Here is a 26,430-nt window from a genome sequence, read left to right on the forward strand (position 1 = left end):
AGAGTCCAAAAGGTGGTTCTTAAAAACCTCTGGCCCCATTTTCTGCCTCTGCCGCCGCTCCTGCAGAAGTGGAAGGGGTCTACAAAGGGCTGAGCGCCGTTTACTATTGTCTTTGATTCCTGAGTTGCCATGGCCTTGGAAAGTGGCCATTATCAACTGGCCTTGGAGAGCAGATGGTCTCTTGCTGGGACCATATTGAAACTTTTTAAAAAAACGTTTTTAAAGAAATCCTGTCAAAAGTGTGTTTTCCTGATGGAGTTTTTGAGAACCCAGATCTACTTCTGCACCACTCAAGTATCAGAGTAGGATTTTGTGGAGCAGTAATCATTATAGTAGAATAATAATCTCTAACATTTGTGTAGTGTATTAGGGTTTGCCTCAACAGCAGAGTTAACCCGAAGGGCAGTGGAGAGGAGCACGATGGGTATGAACTGGCAGCAATGTGATAAGAACAAAGGCTTCCACTGGAAAACTAGAGTAAGACCCTCACTACATTGAGTGGGGCTGTCTAAAGAGGATTTACATATGACCGAAGAAGAGCTGCTGAAGATGAGCACGCATAGATGGGTTGTAATGTACAGCCATTGTGCAGTCATCCCTGGTTTCAGTCGTTCATGGGTTGGCCATCGAGAATTAAATGGGAATTTTTGGAGGTTTACATCATGCTGTGGTAAATCACAGATGATGTGCATATGTAAAGAAAACTTTTAAAAAATGATTAAGTCAAATGCATAAATGCTGCATATTAATTCATTTTATATTTCTTACCATTAGTATACATATATAAATTACAGTTAAATTTTATTAAAAGTTTCAGTGCGCTAAAGAACTACGAGCTATGCACTCTCTCCTCTTTGTCTCTACCATTCAGACTCAGTCAAATGATTTTTGCGGCAGCGATCATCGTATCTTGCACTTTTTCACAGGAGAAGGAACTCAGAGACAGTTGCTGCAGCTATACCAGCGGCTGTGAAAACTCTGCATAGGGTGCAAAATACCAATCTCTCTCCTGTAGAAACTGCAACTTTTTCTTACGGTTGCAGTGGATTGTTTTGCTTGTTGTGTGTGTTAAATAAATATGATCAAAAGAGTTATTTGTGGTTTTTCTGTATTTGAGGGGATCCTGTTCCCCTAATCCTCATGAATGTTGAGGAACGACTATAGTTGTTCTAAGCGTATACACTTAGAGTATAAACATTGATGAGATCAATTCCAAATGACTCATGATGAACATGCTGTCCACCTCCAAACAGAGGCTGATGGATTCAGAGTACAAATTGAAACATCTTCCTTTCCTTTCCTTTCCCTTCTCCTCCTCCTTCTTCCCCTGCCCCCTCATCTAGAGGAGCAAAAGGTCAGGAATCTCAAAGGAAATAATGAAAAAAAGTGATTAGAAAGGGACCTAAACAGTACCAGATTTCAAGTTATATTAGGAAGTAATTATTGAAATTATTTGGTACTGGATAAAAAATACAAAAGTGGATCAGGTTGGGAATACAAAAGCAAGAAGCAAATTAAGAGTGCAAGTTGTCCAATAAGTCCAGACTCAAACTGCTAGAGTAAAAAGTAAAAATTCAGCAAAGCTTGCTGGGTCAATTGGGAAGCAGTCCACCCAAAATTCATTTTAGATCAGCCACAGTAAGCTCCAAATGCATCTGTGTCCTAGATGGAAAAGGACGTGTCATGAAGATACTAAAGGAGCAGAGGAGAAACCTTTCCCAACTATGGGCAGGGGAAGAGTCCTTCACTGAACACGGAATATGGAGGATCACAGGAAATAAAATGGACAATTTTCTAAATAAAATTAAAAATATTTTGCATAAATTAAATCAATTCAGCTATCGTTAGAAGGGACATGGTTACCTGGGAAAAAAAATCTTTGCAGCAACGTTTTCTGATATCTAAGATATATAGGGAAATGAAGAAGAACCATTCCCCAAAAGATAAGAAGGATATCAACGGGTGGTTTAAAAAAAAAAACAAACCCACAAACCCAATGTATCAAAAACTATTTGAAAAAATCACTAAAAGTCAAAAAGTCCCAAACCAGTAAAAATAAAAAAGAAAATAACTCTAATATTCCACCTCACACCTATCAGATTGACAAAGATTACAAAAATGGATTTTTGACAATTTTTTTCATTAATGTATTTTGATTTATCAACAATCACTTCCATAAGCTTTTGAGTTTTAAATTTTTCTCCCCCTCCCCCTCCCTGTCCCTCTCTGCCTCCGTCCTCAAGATGGTGAGCAATCTGATATAGGCTATATATATACATTCCTATTTAACATATTTTCACATAAGTCATGTTATAAGGAAGAAGTAGAACCAATAGGAGGAACCACAAAAAAGAGAAAACAAAACAGAAGTAAAATAGCAAATAGCATGCTTTGATCTGCATTCAAACTCCATAGTTCTTTCCTTGGATGTGAATTGTGTTTTCCATCATGAGACCTTTGGAGATGTCTTAGATCCGTGCGTTGCTGAAAAAGGCTAAGTCTATCAACATTAGTCATTGTACAAACGTGGCTGTTACTATGTACAACGTTCTGGTTCTGCTCACTTCACACAGCATCAATCCATACAAGTCTTTCCAGGTTTTTCTGAAGTCCACCTGCTCATCATTTCTTATAGCACAATAGTATTCCATTACATTCACATACCACAACTTGTTCAGCCATTCCCCAATTGATGGGCATCCTCTCAATTTCCAATTCTTTGCCACCACAAAAAGAGCTGCTATAAATATTTTTTGTACATGTGGGTCCTTTCCCCATTTATATGATCTCTTTGGGATACAGCCCTAGAAGTGCTATTGCTGGGTCAAAGGGTATGGACATTTTTATAGCCCTTTGGGCATAGTTCCAAATTGCTCTCCTAAATGGTTGGATCATTTCACAACTCTACCAACAGTGCATTAGTGTTCCAATTTCCCCACATCTTCTCCAACAGACAATGACAATTGTTGAAAGGGATAAAGGAGAATAGGTGATGAGAGAGATGTAAAGTGGATCAACTACTCTGGAAAACAACTTGGGACTGTAGTTCATTAGTGTAACTAAACTAACTAAATTGTGCATGCTTTTTGGCCAGATGATACCACTGCTGCATACACACACACATCTCCGCCTGGAAGTAAGAGAGAAAAGGACCCATGTATGTATACATGTATACATAGAAATAAAGGAAAAATATAAATTACATAAATACATACACATACACACGTGTGTACCTACAAATATGCATAGGCATGTTGTTCAGTTATTCAATCATGTCTGACTCTTCATGACCCCATTTTGGGGTGTTCTTGCCAAAGATACTGGAGTGGTTTGTCATTTCCTTCTCCAGTTCATCTTACAGAGGAGGAAACTGAGGCAAACAGGTTGAAGTGACTTGCCCAGAGTCACACAACTAGTAAGTATCTGAGGCCATATTTGAACTCGGGAAGATGAGTCTTCCTGACTCCAGGCCCAGTGCTCTATCCACTGTGCCTCTTAGCTGCCCTATGCTTATGCACTACTTACATGTGTTTATATAGCTACACAAAAATAGTCATAACAACACTTTTGCTATAGCGAAGAACTGGATACTAAGCAGATTCTCTTCAATTGGGACTGGTGAAACAAATTATGGTATGTTAACATCATGAAATATTGTTGTACCACGAGAAATGATGAAAGGGATGGATTCAGAGAGACCTAGAAAAACCTGTATGAACTACTGCAATGTGAAATAAGAAGAACTAAAATAACTATGGCATTGTAAACCAAAACAACTCTGAAGGACTTAAGTACTTTGGTGAATGCAATGATGAACCAAGACTTTTGGGATGACCAATGATGACGTATATTTCCCACCTCTTGACAGAGAAGTGATTGGCTACAGGTGTAAAATGATATATGTTTTTGGACGTGGGCAATGTGTGGATATTTTGCTTGACTATATTAACTTGCCACAAGGGAGGGTTTAAATTTTATTTTTATTTTTATTTTTTTGGTTCCATCATGGGGGCAAGAGGGATGATAGCAATGCCAAATTAAAAAACAAAAAACAAAGTGTCGGTGAAGCATTTAAAAAAGAGAGAGAGAGGAGAAGGAGTTACAGAGAGGCATCAGAGACAAGTGGAATAGCTTTGGAACTAGTGATCTGAAATTAGTATATACTTTTAAAAAATACCAAGTTTTATTAGAAAATATAAAGGATGTTGGTATCTGAGAGGGGGCAATGTACTTTGTATATGGGATATTATCTGGGCTTTTATTGGAAAATGTCAGTTTTGTGAAAACAAAATATATAAATGATGTTATAGAAAATTGTTATTTCCATTTAATTGTGGATTTACAACAACTCATGAATAGCATTTTCTGGTTTATAAAGTGTTTTCCTCACAACAAACTTGTGAGGTTATTGGACAGTGGGACTTTTGAACTTCATATTTTATAATTTCACAAGAACAATCTATCTCTCTTTCTTTTTTTTCCTTAAACGGAGGAAGCTGAGGTAGGCAGGGACTCAGGCATTTGCCCAAGGCTTCCCAACAAATAGAACTATTAAAACAACTCAACAGTCCTTATGGCTAACATTTTTTATGTAGTGCTTTAAGGTTTGTAAAGCACTTCATATATGTTATCTAATTCATCACTTACAACTCTGTGAAGTAGGGGCTATTATTATCCCCACTTTATAAATGAAGAAAACTAGACTTTTCTTTTTCGAAACAATAGGGTTAAGTGACTTGTCCAGAGTCACACAGCTAGTAAGTGTCTGAAGCCAAATTTGAACTCAGATCCTCCTGACTTCAGGGCCGGTGCTCTGTCGCTGAGCCACCTGGATGCCCCAAGAGCATTTCTTAACTAGAGCATTCTGAGCTCGGTGTTTGACAGAAATGAGTTACCCTCGCTACTTCCTGCTCTCTTGAAATGTAGACTCAGCCCCTCCTCTGTCCTAACTTCACCATGGCTGGAGAGGTCTGTTTGTAGTGGTAGAATTATAAATATCCTGTTCTAGAATGAGAGAGAAGATAAGACTATATATTTATTGCCCATCTATATAATTGCATGTGTCACCGAGACCAAAGGTCCTTGAAACAAAGAAGAAATGCAGAATAGAACGTTTTCTGTATTAAGCGGAAGATGGATTTGCTCCTGCTTCCCCCCTTCACCTGTTAACTTTTGCTTACCACCTTACGACACACCCTGCTTCTTACAAAAGGACCAGTTAAGATCATAACGTATCTTTACCTGGACCAAGTCACTAACCTGAAGATCTTCACCTCTTTAGAACAACATGAGACGTTTTCAAGTTTACTGGTAGACCTCTAACAAACAGAGGACTGTAGTCCCTCCTTTCTAAAGTTCGGCACCGTTCCATTTGGCCAGGACCTGTGTCCTCATCATGGAAGTGGTGGGAGAGAATGAAGCGTTGCAGCAATTCTTTGAAGGTAAGAAAGAAGCCAGTTTCCAGAAGGGAATAGTAGATTCTGGAAAATGACTGATCACAGCTCCCCTCCCCCACCCTTATTTATAAATTTAGTTTAGATGTTTTCTTCAACAGACACCTTGAAAGAAGTGCTTGTGTTAAGGGAATTCTGAGAATGAATGCTTGTAGCAAGAAACTGACATGTGAGAACTAAGAACAGAATAAACATAATTCTTTTGTGTTTTAGATTGTAATTGAAGAGAAGGTATCGTTGAATCAGAGATTTTAGAACTGAAAGGAACCTCAGAAGCATTTTCATGTAATACTTTCTCATTTAGCAGATTACTAAATTGAGGATAAAACCAGTTTACCATAATGTGCTGCTCTAGGGGTGGTGTGTGTGTGTGTGTGTGTGTGTGTGTGTGTAACATAGACACATTCTCAATTTTTAGATGTTATATGTATGAAAATGTCCATGTGAGAATATATATATATATATATGCGTATATATGTAATATGCTTTGGCTGCAGGTGCATTGAATATATGTGTATAACTTATGTTCAGTGTTATACACATAATATGCCTACAGTTGAAGTATGTCATATATATGTTATTTATGTTGTCTATATGTTATGTATGTTATAAATACACAATATGATATATTCAATGTACTTACTGCTAAAGTATGGCATGGTAGATGGAGAATTATTCTCAGAATCAAGAAGACCTGAGATCAAATCCTGCCTCTGAATATTAATTCCCTGTTTCCCCACGCCCAAATCCCTTTATCTCGTAGTACCTAAGACAGCTCTCTAAGGGGACTTAATGAAAGGTCCATGAACTTATCTTTTCAGTATTTTGATAATTGTATTTCAGCATAATTGGTTTCCTTTATAATCCTATGTATTTTTATTTTATGCATTTAAAACCATCATTCTGAGAAGGAGTCTAGACTACCACAGGGGTACATAACACACAAAAAGGGTTATGAGCCTTTGCTCTAAGAATTCAAATCGCGGCACAATTGCTGATCTGCCAATAAAAGTAGAGAGTTATTCCTCATGGACAGCTCCCAAAACTTTCGACATCACAGATCCAGACCAAAAATGTGTGTATGTGTATATTATACATATAGGTAGTACATGAGTATAGGTAGATGGCCATTATTTTTATTGATTTCCGCTTATTGTTTTTCTTAACAAAAATTAAAACAAAAATGAATGCTTTGATGTTCATATATAAAATCCCTCAGTAAATATTAAAATAAGCAGTATTCAAAATACAGTAACTTTTTTTCCCCTTTTTTTCTTGGCTTGGACCTGTCTCTCTGTCTCTGTCTCTTTTTTTTATCTCTCATTAAAATAGTCATACCAACCAAACAAGGAAAGTAAGGAGTGACTATTTTACCCATGTTTTCCCCTCATCTTGGTTTTAAAAAAAATGCCCAAAGTAGATTATGAGCTCCTTGAGGGCAGAGACTGTTTTTTGCCTCTCTTTTTTTTGTATCCCCAGCACTTAGCACAGTGCCTGACATATAGTAGGCACTTAATAAATATTGGTTATTAGTGACTATTAGTGAAAACTTGAGAGACTTGGAGAGTCACAGTTTTTATCCTGTACTTGTCAATGTGCTGATTCCCTGAGGTACCTTTTTTTAGAATGTCTGTAAGGACTTCTTCTTATTCTACTGGGTCATTTTTCCTAAAGCTTTCTATGCTGGTTTCGCCACACTCAGATTTAGGATCACAGATTTTGAGTTGGAAAGGATCTTAGAGGCTACTGAATCCAAGCCTTTCATTTTATAAATGAGGAAACGGAGTCTGAGAAAAGTTAAATGACTTGTCTAGGGCCACACAGCTAGTTGATGTCTGGGGCAGGATTTGAACTCAAGTCTTCTTGACTCTAAGTCCAGCACTTTATTCACCACAGCAACAGGGTAAGATGAAGGTGGTATATTAGGGAAATTATATTTTTTCTTATTATTTTTTAAAATTACATGTGAACTGATATTGACATTTAAAAACAAACTTCCTTGTGATTCTTTATCTCACTATCATCTTAGTTTTTATTTCATTATTCCTCCAATTTCTTTCTTTTTTTAAGATTATCAAAATATAAGAAAACCTGTCCCAGAACTTCTGTCTTATTTATCCCCCTATACAGTGTCATCTCTTTCTATTAGAAACTAAACAGTTCTTTGTATAGTCCCCTCTGATTGCTTCTCACATTTATTTTTTAATGTTTCTCTTGACTCATTTGTATTTTAAAGTTCTAGTCAATTCTAGAATTATTTTTTATTGTAAAAAATAATTGTAAAAAATTGTAAAAATATAATTCTAAAATTATTTTTTATCATAAGCTATTGTCTTTTGCTTTTTGAAATTTAACATTCCTTTGTAGGAGTAGCTGCTAAATCTTATGTGATCCTGACTGTGGCACTTTGGTATTTGAATTCTTTCTTTCAGGCTGCTTACAATGTTTTCTTCTTTGACCAGGAAACTCAGGATTTTGACTATGACATTCCTGCAGATTTTCATTTTGGCATTTCTTTCAGAAGGTTACCAGTAGATTCTTTCTATTTTCACTTTGCGGTTTTATTTTAATATGGCTAAGCAGCTTTCTTTCATTATTTCTTAAAATATATATCTAGGCTCTTTTTTTTGTTGTTCATGGTAGGCCAATGATTCTTAAATTATTCTTCCCTTATTTGTTTTTCATATCATTTTTGATATACCATAACTTCCATTTACTTCTCTTTTTAGGCTTTTGATTTTGTTTTAATATTTCTTGTCTTATGGAGTCATTAACTTTTATTTGATTCATTGTAATTTTCAAGAAGCTGTTTTCAACTTTTTCTTCAAATCTCTCATTTCTTTTCAAATTATTTTCTCTGGTGCTCTTATTTAATTTATGCTATCATTTAAAAATTTTCTAGTGCAATGAGCCATCCAAGTAAGGCCATTATCAATGAATGGAGCATAATCATAGGAGCAATTAATAATAGCTGGCTATTATATAATGCTGAGTTTTCAGAGAAACAGAAGAACTAGAGACCAAATTGCCAACATTTGCTGAATTATGGAGAAAGCAAGGGAGTTCTAGAAAAACATCTGCTTCACTGACTACACTAAAGCCTTTGACTGTGGATCACAACAAAATGTAGCAAGTTCTCAAAGAGATGGGAGTACCAGATCATTTTATTTGTCTCCTGAATAATATGTATGTGGGTCAGGAATCAAGTTAGAACTGAACGTGAAACAACTGATTGGATTAAGTTTGGAAAAGGAGTACAACAAGGCTGTATATTGTCACCTTTCTTACTTAACACATGCAGGGTGCATCATATGAAATGCCTGACTGGATGAGTCAAAAGCCAGAATTAAGGTTGCTGGGAGAAACATCAATGGTCTTAGATATGCAGATGATACCATTCTGAAGGCAAAAAGTGAAGAAGAATTAAGAAGCCCCTTGATGAGGATGAAAGAGGAGAATGTAAAAGCTGACTTGAAGCTTAACATTAAAAAACAAAAACAAAAAACAAAACAAAACAAAACAAAAAATTAAAGTTGTGGCAACTGGTCCCATAACTTCTGACAAATAGAGGGAGAAGAAATGAAAACAGTATCAGATTTTATATTCTTGGGTTCAAAGATCACTGCAGATGGTGACTACAGCCATTGAATTAAAAGATGCTTCCTCCTTGGAAAGAAAGCTATGGCAAATCTGGACAGTATACTAAAAAAAAAATCACCTTGCTGACAAAGGTCCATATTAGTCAAAGCTATGTTTTTTTTTTCAGTAGCAATGTATGGCCGTGAGAGTTGGACTATAAGGAAAACTGAGTGCCACAGAAATGATGCTTTTGAATTATGGTGCTGGAGAACCTCTTGAGAGTCCTTTGGACATCAAGGAGGTAAAATCAATCAATACTTAAAGAAATTAATCCAGACCACTCACTGGAAGGTCAAATACTGAAACTGAAGCTTAACTACTTTGGTCACATGATGAGAAAACAGGATTCATTGGAAAAGACGAAGATGTTGGGAAAGATTGAGGGCAAAAGGAGGAGATGGATAGATAGTGCTATGAAAGCGATGAACATGAGCTTGGTAGATAGAGTTATGAAAGCGATGAACATGAGCTTGGACAGACTTCAAAACATAGTGGAGGGGGCAGTTAGGTGGTGCAGTGGATAGAGCACTGACCCTGGATTCAGGAGGATCTGAGTTCAAATATGGCCTCAGACACATAGCACTTACTAGCTGTGTGACCCTAGGCAAGTCACTTAACCCCATTGCCTAGCCAAAAAAAAAAAAAAGATAGTGGAGGATAGAAGGGCCTGGTGTGCTATAGTCCATGGGGTCACAAAGAGTCAGAGTCAGACTTGACTGAACAACTGAACAAAAACAACACACAATGCTTTAAGGTTTGCAGAGGGATTTACACGTAACATCTCATCTGGTCCTCACCAATCCTGAGAACTAGGTCCTGCATGATTACTCCCTTTTTACAGATAAGGAAACTAATTCTCAAAGAGTTAAGGTGACTTGTACAGCAATCACACAGCAAATAAATGCTAGAGGTAGGATTTGAATCCAGGTCTCTCCTAACTAAAAGCACTAACCAGTGCTTTTCCTACTAAAATGCAGTTGATAAAAGCACCTCCCTTCCAGGGTGGTTGTGAGGATAAAAGGAGTTAATATTTATAAAGCACTTTGCAAACTTTAAAGTATTACATAAATATTAGCTATTATTATTCCACACCACCTCTGTGACCCTCAGCTTTCTAGAACAAAGTTCATTAAATCTGATTTACACTGTTATAGTTCTGGAGTTAGGGATTGTTACTAGACCTGTGATTTCATTGGTGTAGGGAGTTCCCAATGATGTACTTCCTCTACTAATGTAGGTCTGTCTGTCCATAAGCATTATTTTAAGTACCTACTTTGTGTCAGGCATTATGATAAACACCTTTTTTTTTTTTTTTTTTTTTGCAACTTAGGAAGTTGCCAAGGGCCAGCTAGGTGGCACAGTGGATAGAGCACTGGTCCTGGAGTCAGGAGACCTGAGTTCAAATGTGACCTCAGACACTTGATACTTACTAGCTGTGTGACCCTGGACAAGTCACTTAACTCTAATTGCCTCACCAAAAAAAAAAGTTGCCAAGAATACTGAGAAGTCCCATAGCCAGTATTATGGTAGCGATGGGTCTTGAACCCAGTTTTTTTTGACTCTGAGGCCAGCTCTTTATCCACTACCCCACAGCTGCCTTTCCATAGTTCTAGGTGGATATATTTAAATAAATGTGTCCTTAAAATAATTTCACTGGGGAGATTTGCTTGTTTAAGTTTGAAGACATGTAGTTTTCTGAGTAAAGCAGGTGGTATATGGTGACTTCACACGTGAAGCTGCTGGACTTAGTCAATGCTTGGTTTCTCTTATGAGTAGATTGATATGCCTCCAAGTCGTGGCCACAGAAGTGTGTCACTAACACTTGAGTTGGTTTCAAGCTCCAAATGCAATTTTTTTTCCTTTAAGAACTAGAAGATATTTTCAAGACGCCAAATTAAAAAAAGTTGTTTGGGGGCAAAACCTTTATCTGAATAAAATCAAAGCTACTGTGGATGCAAAGTAAGAGCTAAGAGCATTGGAATAGACCAGCATTGCCTGGAAAGAGGCCAACCTTTGGGAAGCCAGCAACTATATTAGGTATTCTGCATGTACTCAGCCTTCAGATGCTTGGCTGATGGAATTGCTGAAGAGCAGGTCTGGTCTTCTGTCACAAAGTAGACACCTGCCTGCTGCCAAGATTAGCCCTGCCTTGCAGTCCTATTCCTTTAGTCCAGGGATTGCATAGATTAGTAGATTAGGGAGGGGGACAGTGCCCATTGCCTTAAAGCATGAAACATGAATATTTGGGCAACTTCCTTTTGTGCATAGAGCTATCTCATAGTTACTATCTTGAGACTTTAGCTTGGAGAATTTAGCTGGGAAGTAATTAAAAACCAGGCTGCCTTGGCATGAGGCATCACGTACAAAAAAAAAAAAATTACGGACTTGAAGCCACCTCAATCCCTTTGTCTTTCATGCTTCATATCCTAGGGTTTAGTAATTTAATTGGACTTTAATGTTTTGTCATAACAAAAACAGTGTATGTTGGGCTAAGTCTTCCTGGTGTATGTTCTGTATTTTAGACGTCCAAAGGTTATTGCTGCCTCCAGGGAGTCTTGAAACTAATCCATCCTTGGCAGCCTATATTCTATTCTTAAACTCTCCTGGGAGGGAGATTCCATAGCCGTCTTTGGTAATTTAAGCCTTTCAACTCCTGTGTTTAAGAACTTTGCACTGATGTGGAGAGCATGTTGGACATGTCATCAGTAAATTGTTCAGTCATTCCGTCATGTCAGATGTGACTCCATCATAGCATGCCAATGTCCATGGGGTGTTCTTGGTAAAGATACTGGGATGGTTTGCCATTTCCTTCTCCAGTGAATTAAGGCAAACAGAGGTTAAGTGACTTGCCCAGGATCACAGAGCTAGTATCCAAGGCTGGATTTGAACTCAGGTCTTCCTGACTCCAGGCCCAGCACTCTGTCCACTGAGCCAGTTAGCTGCCTGTCATCAGTAAGACCTGCGTGACCATGTGCAAATCACTTAATGCATCTTTGTCTTAGTTCCTTAACTATTAATATGAATAATAGAACCTATAGTACCTAGCCCTGGAGTTGTGTGAGGGTCAAAAGAGGTGATAATATACCTGATTTGACCAAAGATTCAGCAACTAAAAACTGACCTAAGCCATTTGGGACAATGTGTATATAAAGGATTTTTGCAAAATTTAATGTGCTATGTAAGTGTTAGTCATTTGTGTCTTGGAAGTTTTAGACTGTATGCATAAGTTTAGTCTGCTATCTGACTTTGAAAAAGATGACAGCTTCCTGGATACTGCTAGGGGACCAGTGTAAAAGCAATGGGCATATACATGCCCATTTATTCTCTTTTGGACTAAGGATCATAAGATCATAGATTTAGGGCTTGAAGGAACTTCTCCAGCAATCTAGCCCAATCCTAACATTTTACAAGTGAGGAATATGAAGTCCGTTGAGATTAAGTAACTTACCCAAGGTTATGCAGTTAACATGCATTAGAAGTGGGGCTTGAACCCAGGATTCCTAGGAAAATCAAGGAACAAGCATGGATCTGGATAGCCAGGTCTGGATAGGAACAGGGGAAGGGAAGGTTAGGGAAGCATTTATTAAGCATCTACAATGTGCCAGGTATGATGCTAAGCACATTACAAATATTATCTCATTTGTTCCTTACAACAACCCTGGGAGGTCGGTGATGTTATTATCCCCGTTTTACAGTTGAAGAAGCTGAGGTTAAGGGACTTGCCCAAGCTCACATAGCTAGTAAGTGTTTGAGGCTAGATTTGAACTCAAGTCTTCTTTAGCACAGCGAGAAATATATACCTTTAACCTTGTGTCCCTCTTGGTAACCCAAATAAAGACAAAAAAGCCCTCAGCACCAAGATGGAGATCTGTTTTTTTTTTCAGTACTAGATATTAGTAATAAAAAGTCAATCAGCAAATGAAGTTTTATTAAACTGAAGTAATTAGACCGAGGATGAAACACATTCTTCTTCTTAGAAGCAGCTAGTGATGCAATGGGTAGAGCACTGGCCCTAGAACCAGGAAGACCTGAGTTCAAATCTGGCTTCAGATACTTATTAACTCTGTGAACCTGGGCAAGTCACTTAACCTCTGCCTGCCTGTTTCCTCAAATGCAAAAAGGGGGTAATAATAGCTCCTCTCTTTCACAGATTTTGTAAGGATAAAATGAGATAATATTTATAAAGATACTTAGCACAGTGCCTGGCACATGGTAGGTGCCTAATAAATGCTTATTCTTGGGGGCAGCTAGGTGGTGCAGTGCATAGAGCTCTGGCCTTGGAGTCAGGAGGACCTGAGTTCAAATCCAGCCTCAGGCACTTACTAGCTGTGTGACCCTGGGCAAGTCACTTAGCCCAGATTGCCTCAGTAAAAATAAATAAATAAATAAATAAAATAAATGCTTATTTTCTTCTCTTCCTTTTTTCTTCTTCCCAGTAGAGAGGGACTAAAGGTGTGGAATGTTGCATATGCTAGTCTTGCTTAACTGTCTTTCTTTGATGTAAGGAAGGTTCTGATGGCAAGGAAGGAGTGATATGTATAGGGAAGTGATTGTGACGTAAAAGGAAACAAAAGCCATCAATTGAAAAAAAAAGAAGTAAACACACAGTTGGAATTTACTTCCAAGTGTCTCTGTTTGCGATGATGGCCTTCCATGTTTTTTTCACTAAGTTCACTTGGCGTAACACCTTGTAGGAAATAAACTGCTCGATCGTCACATCCAATTCCCTAAACCTGATTGTTTAATGCCGTGGTCCTCTTCAAGAACAAAGGACAGACAACAGCCCAGAAACCCTGAGGAACTTCCCGTCCCAGATAGATTTTTTTTCTTTTTTTAAGTAGGTAAGAGGCCATTCTTTACCTCATTTCTTACCTAGCCTTAATCACTCAACGGGCATTGCTTCAGTCAAACTGAGACCTGGGAAAGACCTTAAACTTAAAAAGGCCAAGGTGTCCCACTGCATCCTGGGCCATCTCCAGTCCTCTTGATGTGTATCTGGCCACTGGACCCAGATGACTCCGGAGGAGAAAGTGAGGCTGGTAACTTTGCACATCCCTCCTTCACTTAAATCCAATTCACTTGCAAGTCATGGCATCACCTTCCTGTTGCCATGGTCCTCTTCGAGAATGAAAGACAAACAACAATAACTTCCAAGTCAAGGAAGTAGACAGGGGAAACAGTATTCTACAAGGTTAGAGTTGAAATTTCTGGGATTCTTACAAATGTGACATCCAGGGTTGAAACTATTAGCGTTCCCCTCAAAGAAGGGAGCTGGGCAATGGATCTTGCTGGAGACCATCCCGTGGGCCATGCCTGGTTATGAACCTGTGCCCTGGCCCTTTCTAGTGGGCCATATGTGCTCTGGTCCCTGGCTTGAAGGACTGGGGTTTGGGGATGGTACAGTAATCTTTTATTGATCCCCTTTACTGTGGAGTGATACTGAGCTGATGAGTGACTGAGCCACTGTCCCCTTAGAAGAGAATGAGAAGAAGTAAGAACAATTTCTCTCTTTGAACACCTTACTTGGGGCTCTGTCAGCTCTTCTGTCAGTTGGGAGAAGGAGTTTCTCTCCCATTCGGCTCCTCGGCAGCAGCTGTGGTGCCTTAGATGGCAGTGAGAACATGGATTTGACTGGAGAAATGTGACCCCGAGACTGGACCTCAAGTCCTTGGTGGCCGCTTCTGTTTTGTGTTTCTTTGCTTGAGCACAAAGGGCCAAAGATCAATCCTAAGACGGATATTTCAAGCCTTGGCAACTACCTAGTAAGCTTAAGAGTTTGGAAGTTTCAGAATTGGGAGCTGACTAGCCGTGGGAGATTATTCCTACAACTGTGGTGCTCCTCTGAGATAAATACTGCCTCTAGGAGGATTCTGCAGCTGAAAGGCTAAAACCCAAACTTTGTGCTGGGCTTATGAGGCAGTCAGGTGGCACCCATAGTGCACAGAGTACTGAGCCCAGTCAGGAAGACTCATCTTCCAGAGTTCAAATCTGGTCTCAGATACTTACTAGCTATATGACCCGGGGCAAGTCACTTAACTCTGTTTGCCTCAATTCCCTCATCTGTAAAAAATGAGAAAGCAGGAGAAGAAAAATGGCAAACTACTTTAGCATTTCTGCCCAGAAGACCCCAAATGGGGTCACAAAGAGCTGGACACAAATGAAACAATTGTTCTAGCTTGCTAGAAGGTTTGGAGTTGTGAGTTACACAGGCAGCGTAAGTCAGAAATGAATACCAAAATACCAATTCAGCAATCCCAGCAAAGTGCTTCAAGTTTGAAATATTTTTATTCATCACAGATCATTATCTTATATCACTAAAACCGGATGGAGGCCTAGCAAGGAATCCACCTTGGTTGACAAATTGGGCCTATCTGTCAGACAAAGAAATACTTTTTTAAAAAAATTGAATTTTGGTAACTTTCATTTGCACTTTATGGATAATGAGATCAAGCCAGATTTATAGCTACAAGGGACCTCAGAGGTCACCTAAGCCAACTCTCTCGCTTTATAGATGAGTAGAACAGTGGTGTCCAAAGAAGTGACTTTTCCAAGGTAGAAGTGACAGTGATAGGGCCTATGTATCAGTCTTCTCTTTCGAGAACTAGTCAGTACTCTTTTATTGCACGCTTAGGTGTCTTTTCAGTTTTAAGCATTTCTTTTGTGATGGAGGAAATAAATAGCTGTCCTATACCTAGTATCTACTACTTTGTATAGCATTCCTTTTCTAGAAAGGAAACTATTAATTCACCCTAATCATGAGCCAAGCCTAAGCTTTATTTAAGAAATTCAGAGGAGATAGACAGGAACATAATGAGTTATGTAGGAGAGAAGCCTGACCTTCTCTTTTAGAGGTCAGGCCCTCTCAAGACTAAATCAAGGCCCTTTGTGGGAGCAGCATGTCTCTGGTCTGCAGATGATACTGGGTCTCTGTAATGACAGATCTAGTATTTAAAAGCCCTGCAAAAGCCCCCAAATCTTACTCTTCCTTATTTTAAAACAAGAATGAATGCAGGAAGCATCTCTGTTTGTGTGCACTTCTTTTCAAAGACATATTCTCCCTCTCAGTAGTTGTAACTTGACTTTTACAAGTTGACATTAATTTCAGAACCTTTATAATCATAAAATCCATTTATAGCCTGTAGTTACTAAGCAACAAAGGACAAAGTACTGAATCTTTACTTTCCCGACCAAAAAAAAAAAAAGTTCTGTTTCTCCATTCTGGTCTTGAAGTAGTCATTTTCTAGAAAAGTCAGGGGAGAAAGATTAACTCCAGAATCCTGTCAAAACTGGAAGGAATGGACTTGTGGTCATAATCCTATGACCCTCATCATTCTATAGTACTTTGATCCTATTACCCAATAAATCTTCAAGAAGTTTTGAACTTGAAAGGGCAGAAAAAAAACTTCAGGGAGAGAGTGCTGTTTTTTTTCAACTACAGTAATTTATATTATATCATCCTCCCTTTGTTTTTTCCCCTCTTATTTAGTTTTTCCTTCACTTACATATATTTAACATTGATTTTCTAAAATTTTGAGTTCCAAATTCTTTCCATCCTCCTATCCCTCTCCCCCTCATTGAGAAGATAAGGAATTTAATATAGATTAAGTTCAGTCACACAAAACATATTAACCATGTTGTGAAAGAAAACAAGGAAACTAAAGAAAATTTTAAAAAATATACTTTGATCACATTCAGACTCCATCAGTTTTTTCTCTAGCAGTAGATAGTATTATTTATCATAAGTTCTTTGGAATTGTCCTGGATCATTGTAGTGCTGAGAATAGCTAAATCGTTCACAGTTGATCATCATACAGTATTGCAGTTATTGTGTTCAATATTCCCCTGGTTCTGCTCAATTCACTTTGCATCAGTTCAGCTAAGTCTTCCCAGGTTTTTCTGAAAGCATCCTTGCTTGTCATTTCTTTTAGCATGATAATATTCCATCACAATCATATACTCCAAATTGTTTAGCCATTCCCCAATTCATGGGCAATTCTCTCAATTTCCAATTTTTTGCCACTACACAAAGAGCTGCTATAAATATTTTTGTATCAGGTTCTTTTCCTTTTATTTCTTTGAGATATAGACCTAGCAGTGATATTTCTGGGTCAGAGGGTATGCACAGTTTGTTAGCTCTTTGTGGAAAGTTCAAAATTGCTCTCCAGAATGGCTGGATCAGTTCACAACTCTACCAACCTCACATTAGTGTCCCTGTTTCTCTACATACCCTTTAACATTTGTCATTTTCCTTTTCTGTCATATTGGCTAATCTGATAGATGTGAGGTGATACCTCAGAGTTGTTTTAATTTTCATTTCTCTAATCAATAGTTCCTTATAGCATTTTTTCATATGACTATAGACAGCTTTGATTTCTTCTTATGAAAACTGCCTGTTCATATCCTTTAACCATTTATCAATTATGGAATGACTTGTATTGTTATAAATTTAACTCAGTTCTCTATATATTTGAGAAATGGGACTTTTATTAGTGAAACTTGCGGGAAATTTCTGTCCCCCGCCTCCAGTTTCCTGCTTTCCTTCTAATCTTGGCAGCATTGTGAGAAAACTTTTTAATTTAATGAAATCAAAATTATCTGTTTTGCATCCAGTAATGCTATCTATCTTGTTTGGTCATAAATTCTTCCCTTATCCATAGGTCTAACAGGTAAAAATTTCTATCCTCCCCTAATTTGCTTATGATATCAGCCTTTATGTCTAAATCATATACCCATTTTGGTCTTATCTTAGTATGTGATGTGAGGTGCTGGTCTATATCTAGTTTCTGCCAAACTGCTTTCTAGTTTTCCCAGAAATGTTTGTCAAATCGTGAGCTTGGATCTTTGGGTTTATCAAGCACTAAATTACTATGGTCATTTATTACAATGTATTGTATACCTAATCTGTTGCACTGATCTACCACTCTGTTTCTTGGCCAGTACCAGATTGTTTTGACGATTATTGCTTTATAATATAGTTTGAGATACGGTACTGCTAGGCCACTTTTCTTCACATTTTTTTTTCATTTATTCTTTTGATATTCTTGACCTTTTGCTCTTCCAGATGAATTTTGTTATTTTTTCCTAGCTCTATAAAATATTTTTGGTAGTTTTTTGGTATGGTGCTGAATAAGTAAATTAATTTAGGTGGAATTATCATTTTTATATTGGCTCAGCATATCCATGAGCAATTAATATTTTCTAATTGTTTAGATCTGACTTCATTTGTATGAAAAATCCAAACTCCCTTTAGAAAAACTAACTATAATAGGTAACTGTTGGCCCTTTATGTCGGTCAAGTAATTGATGGGAAAAGCGGAGGGTGGCTTTAAAATAGAAACATTTTGCTTCTCACTATCAAGCTGGCCACTCAACTATAGACTATCAGTTTGGGGAAGAAATGGATTCTGAGGCACAAAACTAAGTTCTTTACTAATTGAAATAGGACCAAATGAAACTTCAACTTCCCTCTGAGGAACCAGTCAATTATTTACTTGTTATCGCAGTCAGTCCAAGAAAAGTGAGCAAATTGACATTTCTCTATCAGAAACATTTCGCTCACAGTACAAATTTTGGTAGAATCTCAAATTTGCTAGGTTCTCCTGAAATTCATAGAAGGCTGCAAGAACAATTTTATTTTGAATTTGGTTAGCAAATTCTACATTCAGAAATATCAAACATTACATCAACAGAGTAAGGGGCTTTTCTAGTTCTGCTCTCATTTGTATTCCGTCTCTCTCTCTCTCTCTATACACACTTTTTGTATTTGACCTTTTGTTGACATATAATCACTGCTCTTCCCACCTCTTTTGGATATACCCTGTTTAGAACTTGTAGTAATAATTTAATAATTTTTGGTCAGCACTTGTGGTTTCAGGGGACTTAGAAGCTCCCCAAGATTAAAATCCTTCTATCAATATAGATTTTCATCAGTTCTGCAACTGCCTTAGTTCCCTGGGGGCACTGAAAGGACCAACCAGTATGTGTCAGGGCCAGATTTGAACTCAGGTCCTCTTGACACAAAGGTCAGCTCTCTATCCCCTACACACACACACACACACACACACACACACACACACACACACACATATCGCCACCACCATCACCACTCTGTAACCCTCCTAATTTTAATAGTCAATAATAATAGTCGTTAATATTTATGAACCATTTTAAGATTTGCAAAGTGTTTTTCATACATTATCTCATTTCATTTTTATAACTACCCAGAGGCATTATTTTTCCCATTTTACAGATGAAGAAACTGAAGCACATAAAGTGACTTACCCAGGGTCACAATTGGTAAGTGTCAGAAGTAGTAGTAGAACTCAAGTCTTCCTGACCTCAATTGAAAGGTTGTTCGTCTTTCCACAATACCCCTCTACCATAGAGAGTTAATTGCCTGAGACTCATGGAGATTGAGGGATGTCATATTAGATGGGGATTTGAATCCATGGCTTCCTGATTCTTTCCAAATCTAGCAATCTAGGCATTATATTATACTGCCTTTCTCTCTCACACACAATTTTTAGAAAAGGGAATAGGGGAGATAATCTTTTTTTTTCTCTTATTGAATTAAAAGAGTTATTTGCTTGTTGCTCTAAAATAGATCTATAGAAAAGTCATTTAAGAAGCTTTACCAGTTTTAAGAGACAGAAAGGATGCCTATAAATTACCCTTTGCAAAGTCCAAGAGTTAACATGTAGCCTCAGTTTTTTCTCTGGGTGCCCTCTTGGAAGATATTTTTTCATGTTTCTATATGTAAATATAGGGGTCAAACCTGGGAGCTGTTAAAAGGCATATACTTTTTGAAGGTGATAAGATATAAAATTCAGTTTTGCATCCCCAGTGCCTAGCACTGTGCTTGGTACATTGATTAAATATTGTATCCGTGTATTCCAAAGAATATTTTGGGACCCAGAGAAGAGGGGTAGGAATAGCGGAGCCTATCCCCACCTCCACCCCTCACTTGAGAAAGTTGGGCTTCAGTGACCAGAACCTGGTAGAAGCCACTATGGTCAGTGCCTGTTGAGATGTGTTAGGGTTAGGTCAGAGCCAGTCTCCTTTCCTCCTCCTGTGTCACATGCACAAGTAATTAGGAAAACCCTCAGGTGTGGAGGAACGGTAATTGGTACCTAGGACAGAGGAAGAAGAATGGTGAGGTTGGTAAGAGAACAGGTAGGGGACCAAAAACCCAGGTCAGGTTGGTTCCCTGGATGGCTGAGATCCAAGGGGCTAAGAGAGCGAGGCTGTCAAGCCAGGAATTCAGACTTGCAGGAATCTGTAGGAAATAAGGAGATGCAAAGAGTGTTAGGGAATTGTATGGTCTTTCCAATTCAACATGATTTCCTGTACTTTTGGCATTTTTATTGTGGAAGCTTATGTGCTGAGCCCCTTTCCCAAAATTCCTTGTCATCTACTAGGCAGTGGATAGAGACACATTATACTTAGCCTGCATGATCGCTGATTTTTGCATTTATTTTCTTTGCAGTTAATTCTTAACTTGAGTCTCCCCATAATACTTTGCCGCTCTTTCCTTTAGCTAGCAACACCGACTAAAATACCAGAAATGACGTGTTCAAGCTTTTTTCATGGTCTTGTTGTTGTCGTTTCAGTCATGTCTGACTCTTCGTGACCCCGCTTGAACCCTGTCTTCATACCTTCCTTTACCTCCTACCCTTAAGATAGCAGGGCTGCTACTACTGTTGGGGGAACGGTTGCAACCACTTCCAAACCTACTTGGATTGGTAGTACAATGCCCTTAGGCCACCATGGAGTTTTTTGCAGACCGTTTGTCACAGGGTCTTTGTGTTTTCCCTCTCATGTATGTTTTCTATTTTCATCTCCCCCTCCTCACCTTCCCTGGGGTCATACCCTTGGTAGATGATTAGAGAACAGTATAGATCTTAAGGGAAGGAACCTATCTGAGAAAAATGATGTGGTCTAAGTCATAATCTGGGAGAATAAATAGAAAGCAGCCTAAGATCTCATTGACTTTTTGAACTGCTTTATCACACTATTGACGTATGTTGACCAAAGTCTGCTAAACCTCTCAGTTGTTTTTCAGATGAACAATCTAGCCACGAAATTGATATGTTGAATGCATGTAAAATTTCTATGTTCAATTCCAGTTTCATAGATTTGGCCCAGCATTCCAGGCTGTCAAGATCTTTTGGGGTCCAATCATCTAATGTGTTAGCTACCCGTCTTAAATTCATGTCATCTTCAAATCTGATAAACCTGATATCTAGGCCTTTATCCAGGTCAACAGTAAAAGGTTAAACACCACAGTTCCAGTACAGATTTCTAGAAGACTCCAATAGATATCACCTTCCAAAATGACACCAGACTATTAGTCAGTACTTTCAGTCTGGACATTTAACCACCTCTGAATCCATCTAATTGTACCAGCATCTAGCCCTTATCTTGTTCATAAGGGGAGCTAATAGATCCTCCGTGTTGGTTAGAATTATATCCGGAATAGATACTCTCTTTTCTTTCCTTTGTTTTAATAACTTCTTTATCTTATCAATTTTCTTTTTCCTTCTGTTTTTCTCCTCCCTTAGTCTTCCTTCCACCTTTCTATTCAGATCATTTTCCTTCTCCATCTCCATCTTCTCCTTTTCCTCTTCCACCTTCTTCTTTCCTATCTCCTTTCCCTTCTCCTTCTCCCCTTTTAAAATCCTCCCAAATTTCCCCTTTTCAACTGCAATTTCTAGTCTTTTTTACAATTCCAAAATGGTCAATCTTAGGATCACAGATCAAGAGCTGAAAGTAACCTTTGGAAAGAATCCCTCCCTGGTGTTTTTTTTTTTAATAATATTTTATTTTATTCTCCCCCCATTACATGTCAAAGCAATTTTTAACATTAAGAAAATTTTTTTTGGTTCCAAATTCTCTTCCTCCTTCCCCTCTCCTCTTCCTGAGATGGTAAGCGATTTGCTATAGGTTGTACATGTATAATCATGTAAAACATATTTCCATATTAGTCATTTTCTGGAAGAAAACTCAAACAAAAAAAAGGAAGAAAGTGAAAAATAGTATACTTCAGTCTGCTTTCAGAGTCCCACCAGTTCGTTCTGTAGAGGCAGATAGCATTTTTGGTCATAAGTCCTTTGAAATATTTTAGATCATTGTATTGCTGAGAATAGCTAAGTCATTCACAGTTGTTCATCATGCAATATTGCTGTTACTGTGTACAACATTCTCCTGGTTCTGCTTACTTCACTTTCATTGGTTCATATAAGTCTTCTCAGGTTTTTCTGAAAGCATCCTGCTCATCATTTCTTATAACACAATAGTATTCCAACACAATCATATATTACAACTTGTTCAGCCATTCTTCAATTGATGGGCATCCCCTCAGTTTCCACTTCTTACAGATAGATACCCAGAGAAGTTAAGTGTCTTATCTAAGGTCACTCAGTAAGTAGAAAAGTCAGATTTAAACTCTTTTACAATTCCTTCTTTTCTTCTTCTACCTCCTCATGAGTCCCTCTCTTGCACTTTTTTTCACACAGTCTTCTCTGACCAAAGCCAAAATTAGATGAATGATAGTAATGGTAGTTCACATTTTTATTATGTTAGTTTTAAAAAATGCATTCTTCCAAACATCCCTGTAAGGTTGGGTAATGAAAGTATTATTAACACCATTTTGCAGATGAAGAGACTGAGGTTTAGAGGGAAGAAGTGACTTGCTCAAGATTGTGTGTGTGTGTATGTACTAAGCGGCAGAGCTGAGACCCAAACCCAAATCTGCTACGTTCCAATTTGGTGCTTTTCCTTTATTCCACACTCCTTCACAAAAAAAAATGAAAGTGATCCATCATTTAATTCATATTTATATTTATCTCCTTCTTAAATGGGAAAGTAATGTATGGAAAATGAATTATTGCAGAAATTCCTTATGTCTTGGATTGCAATGTTAAGAACTTGCTACCCTGGGGCAAAATAAAATAAATCTGGATTTGGAACTTCTCATCTGAGAACTGGATTTAGTCAGAGGACCTGGGTTTGAATCTTGGTCCCACTTACTACTTGTATGTCTTTGCACAAGTCAGATCCCCCTTGGTTTAAATTGCTTTCTGTAAAATAAGGGGATGGGAATACAGGATCTCCAAGGTCTCTCTCAGCTCTGAATCCTTTGAACCTATGAATACATTGAGATATATTTCAGAAAGGGAAGGGGGAAGATGGTAGTTGTAGTGGCAGGGGTAATATATCTCAGTTAAAGTGTGTTTGATTTGGGAACTTGATTTTTATCTTTTGTCAGGACTTGGTATGCTGTGGGGTTAAGACAGTGAATCACAACATTGTAATGTTCTGTTAAAATATCTCTTTGCAGCTGTGATAGCTGGGGAGGGGACTTACTGATTATAGTTCTGTGAAGTATTTACAGTGCCAGGAAGTAGGTAGATTGCTGGCATACAAGTATGTAAAGACCAGTCTTAATGCAGAGGTTTGGGGGTAGAGTTGTGGTGAATAAAATACCTTCTTGGGTGTGAGAAAATTGAGTGAGAGCTGGAGACAATGCACCCTCTACTTTACCTAGAGCCTCCTTCCCTGAAAATGATGTGTTTGTGTAGGGTCCTCAAAGTCTAGGAGGTTTGTTGACAGCTCCTTTTGCTTGTGAAAGGAAGGCATTTAGAACAAAAAATTTGAGGTGGAGGGAAATTGTCTAGGAATACCTCCACCCAAGCCTTTTGGTTCTTACCTTTTCCCAGTACCCTTCCTTCATTTGCACGGCAGACCCAGATGATTTTGGAGCCTGGAGGATTTAAGATTCCTACAGCCTTTAGCAGTGTATTAGAATGTAGTCCCCTCAAAAATGTCTTGAGAGGGAAATGCTAGTTGATAATCAAGAGTTGACTGGAGTTAAAGGGAATGTTCTAACTCTAAATCAAATAGAGGCATGAGACAAGGACCTTATGCTTCTAATGTGAACAAATCACTAGAAAAGATAGACCAAGTGGATGTGGACTCCAACTGGCTGGCTGGACCATGCTCCAAAAGATATCATTATTTGAGTTTGACACTAGAAACTGTGAAAGAAAGAAAGAAGAAGGGAGAGAGGGAGGAAAGAAAGGGGTAGGAAAAGGGAAAGAGAGGAGCGTGAATATTTTATTATTGCTTGTCTTATTGGGTTATTTCATTAGATACTCTGCATCATCTAGCTGACTAGTGAAACTAGACAGATTGCTGGGAAATCATGAGCTGTGCTTTGAAGTGATATAACAGTAAAAGCAACAACAAAGTAACAGTAAAAATAGATACGGTTCAAAGAGTTAAGAAGGGTTTATGCTTAAAGGCATTCTAGATAATAAAACAACATCAATATTTAGTATATATGCCCTGAATAATATAGCCTCTAACTATATGAAAAGCAAGTCAATAAAATTAAAGGGAGAATTGGATATTAAAACTATAATAGTTGGAGACCTCAATGTGTCCCTTTCAGATGAATACAAATCTAACAAAAAGATAAATAATAAAGAAGTTAAGGACCTGAATGCAACTTTAGAAAATTTAAATACAATAAGCTCTCCCTCCCTATCGTTAGAGAGAATGTAAGGCAGACATTAGAAAGCTCCTCACAGATTTAATTTAATGAGGATGCCCAGGACATTCACCTCATCATTTCCCACTGAGCTACTTTCCTGAACTTAAAAATCTCCAGAAACTCTTTATTTGGAAAGATGAAATCAACTTTGAAACACATCTCTCCCTGCCCCTGGGGTTCTTCCCTTTCTTTGGTCACAGGGGGTGGAAGGTGGAATATTAGGGAACCCCTCTCAGATATTTAAGGATGGCACCAAGAGCCTTTACCTCATCATGTCCTACCCAGCTGCTTTCCTGGACTTCATAGTCTCCTTTCTACAAAATGACGTCAACTCTGTAACTCACCCCTCCTCAGATCATCTCCTTCTCTGCCACAGGACTTTATCATGCACCATGCTGGTTACCTTTGAGACGCCTTTTCAGCTTCTTTTTCTGTGTTCTTTTCCTCCATTGGGTTGTGAGCTCCTTGAGGAGAGAGATGTCTTATGTATTTCTTTATATCTCTAGCACCTAGCACGGTGCCTGGCACATAGTAGGCAGTTAATAAATACTTATTAAATCTGACTCTGGTGATAACTGAATAGGAACAGAAAATTTTATATACATACATATATATATATGTGTGTGTATATGTATATATACATATATATTCTGCCTATGAAATATATATTCTATATATCAAAAAGAATTTATACCTTTGTGTGTACATGTACATATATGTATATGTGTGTATGTATGTATGTATGCTGAACATGAGACCTTTATAAAATTAACCATGTGCTAGATCATAGACACAAATACCCCCTCAATACTCTAATAACAACAGGGGACATAGAGGGTGTTAAGTAAGTCAGAGGACATGGGAGTGATTTTATTATGTTTAGATCATCTTAAAAGGAGAAAAGAAAAGGCATATACTAGGGGAAAAGAGTGAGGAAGAGTGAGTGAAATTATCTCCCATAATTGGAGTGTACATGTAGCAGACTATACAATCAAGGAGGAAAAGTAGGGAGAACAGTTGAAACTTGAACCTTATTTTTAACTGAACTGGTTGAAGGAAGGTAGTGGCAGAGTAGATAAAGTATTGGGCTTGGAGTCAGGAAGAATCATCTTTCTGAATTCAAATGGTGGCCTCAGACATTTACCAATTATGTGACCCTGGGTAAGTCACTTAACCGTGTCTGCCTCAGTTTCTCCATCTGTAAAATGAGCTGGAGAAGGAAATGGCAAACTGCTCCAGGATCTTTTTCAAGAAAACCCAAAATGGGATCATGAAGAGTTTGGACATAATTGAAAAATGACTGAACAAGAATATATATACATAAGAGTTGAGTACAGAAATATATTTCACTTAATAGGGAAATTAGAGGTTATAGGGAGAGAGGGCAGGGAGAATAAGAAGAAGGGAATATTCAAAGAGGGTTTAAACCGGTCATAAGCCAAACTAACCAGAAAGGGGGGATTATGAATAGGGGTTTAAACAAAATAAAGAAACTGTAAGAACTTGTGTCTGGAAGGAAAAGAATAATAGCACATTCCTCACTTACTGCCTTCTTTGCTAGGAAGCAAAGAGGAAAAAGTACAAGGGAATAGAATGAAGGGAAATAAAAAATTAATGAGCATAACTGTAAATGTGAATGAGATGAACTTGCTCATAAAACAGAAGAGGATAGACAGTAGAATGGATTAGGAATAAGAATCCAACAACATTTTTTTTTTACAAGAAACACACTTAAATATAAAGATTCATACGCAGATAATTGAGGGCTAGAGCAAAATCTGAAGT

The sequence above is a fragment of the Vombatus ursinus genome, unplaced genomic scaffold (genome assembly GCF_900497805.2).
Source record: "Vombatus ursinus unplaced genomic scaffold, bare-nosed wombat genome assembly UNPS02003292.1, whole genome shotgun sequence".
Classification (NCBI taxonomy): Eukaryota; Metazoa; Chordata; class Mammalia; order Diprotodontia; family Vombatidae; genus Vombatus; species Vombatus ursinus.